Here is a 10359-nt window from a genome sequence, read left to right as displayed (position 1 = left end):
TTCCAACTAAATTTAATAGACAATTAATTTTTATAAAAGAATAAAATGATAAACATACTTTTAAAAAAACATTTTAGTAATTCAACTTACGACTTAAACTCTTTCCACTTTTAATAGAATGGTTTTGTTGACTTATATTACTAAAATCTAAACAAAATGAAGCTTAATTACTCCATTCGCATAATAATTTATACATGATTTTAATTTGACGAATAGTTTTTAGTAGTAACAATTAAAGGTCGAAGGAATTCATAAAGAAACAACCAAAATGTCCAAAAGCAAAATTGTCATCATACCAACCATTTGAATTTTAATACTACGGAAAGCTACCGTAAATATAGAATGCCTATGTATTAGGCTTAGTGCCACACAAATGTAAATGTAACTCTCATTTTAATTTGAAAATTAAATTGTTAAATCTCATATTGTATAAATTGTAGAAAAATAAAAAATGAAACAAAAGGGGTGAAAATGAACAATATATGTATGTGTTTGCAACACTATGTTAGATAGACGACAAAGTAACACAATTAAAATCTATACCATTTTTCGGTGCGGAACTGGTAGTTAAGGAATTCATGAAAGTGGTAGTGTGGTAGGTGGTAGTGTGGTAGGTGTGTAATTTATTTTAAAGATTTTATTATAATATTCTTTTGCTAAGTGTCTTAATCTTGATATTTCTTTAATATTATTTTTTGTATTTGCGGAATTCATGGTAAAATGTAATAATATTTATTGTAATATTCTTCCGATAGTTGATTTAATCTGAGTATTTCATTAATATTATTTATGATATATTCTAGGTATAACATATATTGGGTTCTTTGGTACATATATAAATTTTCCTTGATTAATTGCTCTAATAGTTTTATATCTTCCATAGATTTTATCCAATATTGTAAATATTCGTAGTTCATTTTAATCTAAATTTATTTCTAAATCATACCATTCTATTCTTTCAAGGTCTAAATCATGTAGGTCTATTTCATACCATTCTTGATTTAATATATCTTCTGATTCGTAATCATTAAATATATTTTCCCATATTATTCTTCTTAATTCAATTATTTCTATATTTTTAAGTACATATAGGATTAAAGTTTCGTAGTTTCTTATCATTTCATCATGCATGTATGTAGTCATGTTCTTTATTATGCAGGTTTTTTATTTCAAATTATTCCTTCCTATCATATTCATAATTGATTAAATTCATATTAGATTATTATGAACTATATTATCTTTATCATGTTTTCCTGTCACTACTAGCATCGTACTTTAGCGGATACTTCCTTCTTATCAGCGCCTCAACTTTGTTTACTCCCCTAAACGGCTTTCCTCGCCTACCGGTTTCAACATTAGGATGGCATAGTATAGAAGTTTTCTCCCTGTTTCCAGTGTGCTAATAAACTAGAAATCATGATTCAAATAATTCTAATACATAATAACTAACATAAATTTATTCAATCATATATATGATATTCAGGAATATATGAAATTAGTTCCGCATATTTTTTGAACAATATACCTTTGCCTCTTGCTTAGCCATGCTATCTGAAATATCTGATTGGATTTCAGATTTATCCATTAACTTTTAAGTATTTAGTATCTTGAGAGAGTGAGTTTTTATGAAAGTTTTTATTACGGTTAGGCGTTGCCTGTCTTCCAATGTTTACAATTGAGTGTCTATATATAGACATACACACTCTAATACACTTTTTACATCTGTCCACTACTATTTACTACTATTCATGACTACTATTTACTACTATTCATGAATAGTTCTTATTTTGTCTACCACTATTCTATTTACGACATATTAATAATGTACATATACACTTGTCATTATTTGCACTCTATTTTTAAGACACATACCTACTTTATGACACACACACCAAACTATACACTATTCTTTTTATGACTTTTTGACTTTTTACATCTTATCTACGTACTTATTTGACTACTTTACAACTTTGCAACTATTTTACATTATTTTACTTACATAACTTTTTTCGTTCTTATCTTTTTATCTTCTCCTTCTACTCTAAATCGACATCTGGAATTATTTTATCTTCACCGTTACATTTCGAACATATGTGATCAGGATATTTATGTCCAATTAATTTGCAATATCTGGTTAATAACTCTGTCGAAATAAATCCTGCCTTTAGTGCTCTCGTCGTAGGTCGTTCTTCTGGCTTAATTAATGACAAAATCCATCTCTGGACTTCATCCATATCTGCTTTCCTTAGCTCCCTTGAATTGAAATAAATCATTAGCTGATCTCTTGCATAGTAGTTCCATATAGAGTTTCCGTTTAAATAATTATTTGCTAGTTCCTGTATGATAGTTGATATACCAATTATTCTTTTGTTGGCATAAAAACTTGGTATCTCTATTTTGCATATCTCTTCTTATTGTCCAATGTCCTCGGGTATAATCAAATCTTTAGTTAGTCCTATCTTGATAACCTGTATTGGAGGTTTTATTTCCTCGTATAATATCTCCGTTGGTGCTGTATTGAATTTTATATAAAATAAATTTCCTTTTGTAACTCTTTTGTATGTGACGAATGCCTTGTGTAGTTCTGGTATTCCACTAACTTCTTCTCCGTCGTATGTGTATACGGTATTTAAAAGTCCGTAGTTGTAACATGTTCTTACTAAATTAGCGTTAGTTTTGGGCTGTGCAATTAACTTGTTATATCCTTGTAGCTTTTGTGTCAAATAATCCTGGTTTGGTTCTTTTGTAGTTGATCTGGGGTTAAGGTTTAAATAAGTTTGGATTTTGTGTATATTTTCGATATAGGTTCATGTGATGTAGTTATATGTCTTTTTCTCATTTTGGTTTTGCAAACTATCTGCGTATGTAGATGTTTGTGGTTTTATGGACATATGTCTAGGTGTCATTTGGGTAAATGGTTTTGCGAATAGCTGGTTTAAGTTCGCATTTTTATGTTGTTTATCGCTAACTTGTTTGCTTGTACCTGCAGCTGTATTTAAGCAAATATTATGGGTTTTAAGGAGTTTCCCATCGTCTCCTTTTAGCTCCGGGTTTTTTTCGTCTTCCGATCGACGTAGCTCCGCATTTTTATAGTCATGCTGCTGACTAGCTTTAGACTTCAGATTATCTTCATTAGTCTTTAGCTTTTGTATCTCGTTGTCCATACTATCCACTTTTGTACAAAGTGTAGTAATAACTTTGAGTATCTTTTCAATTGTATCTTCTTCCTCAGTCTCAGTCTGAGTAGCTTTGTCGTGATAGGTAATCTGCAATAACATTCTTATCAGTTTTTATTACTTTAATTGTAAATGTAAAATTTAATATATTTAATACCAATCTCCTTATTTCTTTTGTTGTTACCGAATCTTGTATTTTTCTTGTTAGCCACCATTTTACTTGTGTATTATCTGTTCTTATAATAAATTCGTTATATACAATATATGGTTCAAATGATAATAAAAATTTATATACCGAATATAATTCTTTCCTATTTATTTCCCATCGTATTTCTGTATTAGTAAATGTTCCTGAATAATATCTACAATGATGTTCTATTTTTCCTTCTCCATACCTATATTTTAATACTCCTTGATAACTTTTTTCACTGGCGTCTGATTCTACTATATAAGTAAATTTTTATTTTCATCCGAAAAATATAGTTTAGGTAGGTTCTTACATAATAATTTTACCTTTTGTATTTGTATTTGGTCTTTTTTATCAAACTGATATTCTATATCTTTCTTTAATTTTTGTTGTAATGGTTTTAAATTCTCTGCTAATTTTGGTATGTATTCTCTTACTTGATTTACTAGTCCTAAGAATGATTGTAATTTTTTTTTTGTGTCTAGTTGTTCATTTGAGTTAATTATGTTTTGTACTATATGTGTTTGCATTTTTATTCCGTTTTTATCAATTTGTATTCCTAAGAATTATATTTGATTTTTCATTATATCTGCTTTTTTTTTACTTAGACTTATACCTGAATATTCTATGATGTGTATAAATTTTTCTAATAATCTTATATGTTCATCTTGTGTTTTGGAATATAATAATATATCATCAATGTACACTACACAATTTTCTATTTGTTTAAAGTAATTGTCCATAAAGTGTTGATATCTACCTGGTGCGTTTTTATATCCAAATGATAATACATTCCATTCATAAAATCCTTGTGGTACAGTGAATGCTGTTAGTTTTTTAGATTCTTCTTCTAGTTTTAAGTGATAAAATCCTGATTTACAATCAAATTTGCTAAAATAATTATATCCTTGTATTTGTCTTATCTTTAGTATTTTATTTGGTATCGGATAATTATACGTTTTAGTTTTTGCATTTAAGTTTCTATAATCAATAACCATTCTGCTTTTTCCTCTTTTTTGTTCACTATGTTTATTTACGATAAATGTCGGGCTTGTGTGCTTACTATTGCTTTCTTGTATATATCATTTTTCTAGTAATTCATTTATATGTATCTTAAATTCGGTTAAATCATTAAAATTATACTTTAATGGTTTTTGGGTTATTATACTATTATTATCAATTAGCTCAATTTTTACTTTTGTTTTATGTTTCTCCCATCCTTGTGCAGGATCCTCACTATATAATAATTCTAATTTATCTTGGATTATTTTTACTTTATCTATAGAGAATATAATTAATTCTATTTTAGGGTCTTCTTCTTTTATATTTTCTAATTTTTGTGTAATTTTTTCACTTCCTTTTATCCACTCTGTTGTCTTTTGTTTTTTGTTATTTACTCTTTTTGCTCCTATTTTTGTTTACATGGTGTTGTGAACCACCAGTGTGTTTTTGTTATTATATGTGGTTATAATTTTTCTAAAAATGGCATTCCTAATAACATATCTTTTGTAGTTAATTCAAAGTCTTATCCATATTTGTACTTTTATGTTTTTTTCCTTATATGTGATCATGCTTCCTTCATTATTAAATCTCGTTACTACTATTGGTGTTTTTAATTTTTCTCATTTATCTTCTGGTAAACAATTGTATTTACATATATTAACTTCTGCTCCCGTATCTATCATTGGTATATAATATCTGTTGTAATATCCCTCTATTATTATCTTTGCAAGTATGCATATTTTCATACTAAGGTTCTTTTTATTATTACTCTTTTATTTTCATAATTTATTGTTAACTGTTTGTCTTCTAGATTATATGGTTTTACTTATTCTAACCATTTTATTCCTAAAATGATATTTTCATTTCCTTGATATATTTTAAATTTTATCACTATTGGTACTCCTCCAATGATTATTTCCTTTTCTGTAGTTTCTTCGGTATACATTAATGCTTTTGGTAGTTCGGGGCATGATTGCTCAATAGTTATTATTTCATCTTCCGTCACTAATTCTCTTGTAATATAGTTTTCTTCTCGTCATGTATCTATTAATATTAAATATTTTCATTGTTCCATTATTCCCGTTATGTAGTAATGATGTGGTTTTATTTCTTCTTCCATTGATTTTTGTGGGGTTTTCTCTATTCTTCTTGAGGTACTCATTTTTTATGAAAATTGGGGTATTTCATTGTTTATTCTTTTTGATGTACTTAGTCTTTCTTTTACTATTTCTAAATCTTCTTTTATATCAATTTCATTATAACTATAGTCATTCTTGTCTATGACTGTGACTATTCTTTCAAAAGGATCTTCTATTTTTATTTATTTTATTTTATTTTTTGCTGTTATTTTATGTTTTGTCGTTAAAACATACAAGTTTTTACAGCTAGCTGTAAATATTTTACTTCCCGAGGCTAGTTCTATTCCTGACATTTTCCAATATGATACTAACGATTTATCTATATTTTTGTCATTTATTGCTACTGAGTAATTGACACTTATTATAAATTTAAATTTTTGGTATATGAGGTTACCTTTTACCGCACTTATTATACTTTTTTCTATGGGTTGTATAATCCTATCATCTGCTAAGTATATTTCTAGGGTGTATTTATTCCTTCTCTAAAACATGCTTTTATTAGTATTTATGTTCCTCCTAAATGTACATATTTAATTGGATTTTTAGCATTAATATCTTGTATTTCTTTATTTATTATTCGTTTATTTATTATTGGTATTTTGGTCTTTCTTTTAGTGTATTTGCAATCTATGATATGTTCTCTTTGACTTACTACATAATACTCTTCTTTTTGTCGTTTAAACCAGTTTCTTATTGTTGGTATTTCGAATATTTTTGCTACGCTTGGGTCTAATTCTTATCCTTTTATTTGTTCAAATATATTATTATCAAATATTATTTTTTGTTCTGCCGATTCTTCATCTTGATATTTTTCTTTAGTTATTATTTGTATATCTTTTTCGGTCATTGATATCGTATTCATTATCTGATTCTATTACTAGATTATTTTCCATTTCATTTTCCGATAATTCATATATACTGTCTTCACTTTCTAATTCATAATCTATGTATTCTATTTGCGTATATTTTTCATCGTCTATTATTATTTCTGATATTTGTTTTTTCTTTGGATCTTTAGGTAATTTACAATCTCTAGCTATGTGTCCTAATTTTCCACAATTATAACAAGTACATTCCGTTAGTTTTCTTTTTGGTCTATATGGTCTTTTGGTTTTGTAGTTTTTTACATAGTACCTTCTTCTTGGTTTTTTATATTTATATTTTGATCTATATTTTTTATTATATTTCTTTTTATTTTTATAATACCTATCCATACAACCAAATTGAGGTGTTGTTTTATTTTTGCAGCATGCCAAGTTTTTTACTAATATTTTTTCTATTTTTATTTCTTCTTTATGTTTTTCACATAGTTCCATAAACCATCATTGTAAGAATTTTATTCTAGCTCCTAAGGTATCTGTTAATTCTACTTCATTCCAAATTTTTATTACTTTTGAATTAAAAGGTTCTGGTAATTTTGTAAAATATAATTTTCTTATTTCTTTACTTTCTTCTATGATATATGTTCATTTATAATAGTATTCTCTAAATGCACATGTATATTCATCTATGTAACACATATTACATATTGCTAATTTTGTCATTAGATTTCGATTTATGATTTTTTCTTTATTTTGTTCTTCTACCTCTGTTGTCATACTACTAAATTCATTTCTTATAGCTATTTCGTATTTATATAGTATTTTCATAGATGTAGTAGCTATTCCTCCATCAAATTTTTTATTACTTCTTAAAGTTGTTAAGCTTTCACTTGTTAAATTTTGTAGCCATAATTTTATTGTTCCTATAAGTGTTCTTTCTATGTATCTTGGTGCCTCTGTTATTACTATCTTGTTATCTATTAATTATTTTGATATGTATTTCATTCATAATTGGATTGTTTTATTTATATCTGCTACACAGTCTAAATCTAAAAAATCATGTCGTTCAGTTATTGGTTTAGGTGTCCATTTTTTATTTAATCTTTTATCTCATATAGTTTTTTCTCTATTATATTGTCCATAGTTTTCATTATAATATTTTGGATTTAAATTTTTTGGGTTTTTTACTCCTGATGTACTAGGTTTTTCATCCATGTCTACGTCTCCTATATTTACTTCTAAATCCTTTGTATTGTCCATGTTTGCTAAAAGTTTCGTATAGGTTTCGCTTGTTTCTGAACGTTGTTCATCTAGATCATTGTCATTTATTTCATCAATTTTTATTTCAGGTAGATTATTTTGATTCTTTTCTTCTTTTTCTTCTAATCCTTCTAATTCATCTTCTAATTGCAATTTTTCTTTAAATTTAATTATCTCATTTTCTAATTTTGTTTTTTGTTCTTTTTCTTTTTGTTTAATTTCATACATTTCTTTTAATATTGCTAGCTCTTTTTCTAGCTCTATTATTTTAGTATTTTTTACTTCTTCTAATTGTTGTACTTCCTTTTTTGCTTGTTGTTTTATTTTTTCAATTTCCATTTTTCTATTTATTTCTTCATTTTCTTTTGTTATTCTTATCATAGCAGTTAAACTATCTTCTAGTTTTACCGTTTCTTTTTCTAACATTAAACTTAGATTGTCACCTATTTTTTTATATCTTCTTCCTAGATTAGAAAATATTATCTTTATTTTTAATCCGTCATAGTTTTCATATGTTTTCTCATCTATTGCGTATTCTTCCTTATTCATTTATAGATTGTGTTGAAGTTTATATTCTAAACTTTCTATTTGTATTTCTAGATAAAAAATAATTTTTCTTTGTGCTATTATAGATTTTTTACAAATTCCTGCGAATATGTTATTATTAAGTCTATTTTGCCTATGTTCTAATTCTTGTCTTTTCGCTATAATTATTTCAGTAAGTTTTTGTTTATATTCGTTATTCTCGTTATTCATTGTATTTTTAAATATTGAATATATTTTTATTCTATTTTAGATATATTATCTATTAATTTTTCTAATTTTTCGTTATCAGTTTTTGTGATATTAAGTTGTTTATATTCCGAATAATTTGTTCAATTTTCTTCTTATTTTTCTTAATTTTCTACTCGTATGTTTCTTACCATGTTTCTTATTATCCATAGCTCTTATTATTCAAACTCATCATGTATTAATAGAAGTTTTATCAATTAAGTATTACTTAAAAGAATAGTAACACAAAAACAAAGAAATAAATTCCATAACAATGCAAAATGATACAGAATTACAAAAAATATGGGTTGCATACCAAATTTATTTTGGACAACCATACCTTAACTCCAAAATGGAAAAGAAAAACTTAAAATTATAAGCTAACATAAAAAAGATCTAAAGGAATATATAGGTCATATCTTATACTTCTAAGCTTAACACTTGAACTATATTGTAAGAAAGATTCTCTTTTTAATTTCATAATGAAGCTATCCGTTCTTTTCCTCAATTAGCTTCTTGATGACATGTATCTATATGATTATCTAGGAAGAAGAAAAGAGAACAACAAATGATAGAAAAGAAAAGAAAATAAAAGAATATGATGATCTAGGGAGCAATTTACTGGTATTTATAGTGATATTTAGGTTATGGGCCATGTAACTCTTTATATACTAAGAGATATGGTCATTTGAAGTTGACCCAAAGAAAATCTTACATCAAAACTTAATCGGTAAGGAAACTTTCAACTCAATTTTGTGCTAGGAGTTTCTAGTGACCTTAATTGATATCCAAAATCATTCCCACACTAAATAATTTACCTTTACACATATATGGGCAATTTAAGAATCACCCGATATGACCCTACATGTAAATGAAAAATAGCTCAGGTCTTAACTTAGAAATTTTTGGGGTGTTACACATACATCCTCGATTTTATTGTTTGTGTTGAGGTAGAGTTGAATTTTATTTAGTTGCTTATATCGAATCCGGTCTATTTATATTTGACCCACCCCGATCCACTCATTTGTGAATACTACTAGTATGCTTACTTATATTTTTGAACCCCTTCGACATAAATCATGCTCCAATCTTGAAGTTTGCAATACTGTAATCGTATAAGATTTTTATCCATGTTAAGATGATTTCCCCAGAAGATGTCTTCTTAACTCCAACATTGATCCATTTGGGAAATTCTTTCAATAAGTCGACTTCAAATTTTACCTTGACACAACTAGGTCTAGATTTTCTTATTGTAGCCATGTCAACATGTAATGGTTTTCCCACTGCTTTGGCCATCGTAAACAAGAACTATTTAATGAAAAATTCGGTGATAGGGATGGAAAAGAGATCCACGCAAAGGCAGTAGAAATTTCCGCCTCTGGGTTGAACTAGGTTCCCATGCTTTAGAGTGTATTTGATAGTATACCCGTCTTTAGCCTTCAAAAATATGTTGGTTTTGACATGACATGTACGTAATCTTACATAGTGGTAAGGCGAATTAGGCTGTGTCCATCACTCAAGAATCCTACCTTACACTCAGCCTTGAATCTCTCACCGTAACTAATTTTATGAATCTCTTCTAGTTCTAACCAGCAATAAGTAAATTTTCCAATTATGGCAAACTCTAAATCTTCTTTAATGATCACAGTCCCAAAAAATACATTTTCTCGTACTCATTTTAATATTATGTCTATGTATAAATAATTCATGAATTAGTTATATACCCTACATGGTATAGAATGTCTAACTAATACCTTACATTTGGTGATATTAGGAATACATTGAATTTAATACCATGGTATTAATCTGTGTAAAGATATACCCCTCAAATCCTTTTAACAATTTTGTTTATTTTTTGTATTTTATGTTTTATATTTGTTCTAGTAAATTTATTTAAATAAATTAGCTTACAAATTTTATTATTTAGAGAGAGTTGTTTGTTGTTAAATAAATCTAATACAAATCAATATATTATTTGAAATGTGAGTTGTTTAACATTTACT

This window comes from Solanum verrucosum, unplaced genomic scaffold, assembly GCF_900185275.1.
Source record: "Solanum verrucosum unplaced genomic scaffold, falcon-dt-bn FXZP01000050.1, whole genome shotgun sequence".
NCBI lineage: Eukaryota > Viridiplantae > Streptophyta > Magnoliopsida > Solanales > Solanaceae > Solanum > Solanum verrucosum.
Note: the sequence above shows the minus strand (reverse complement) of the source record.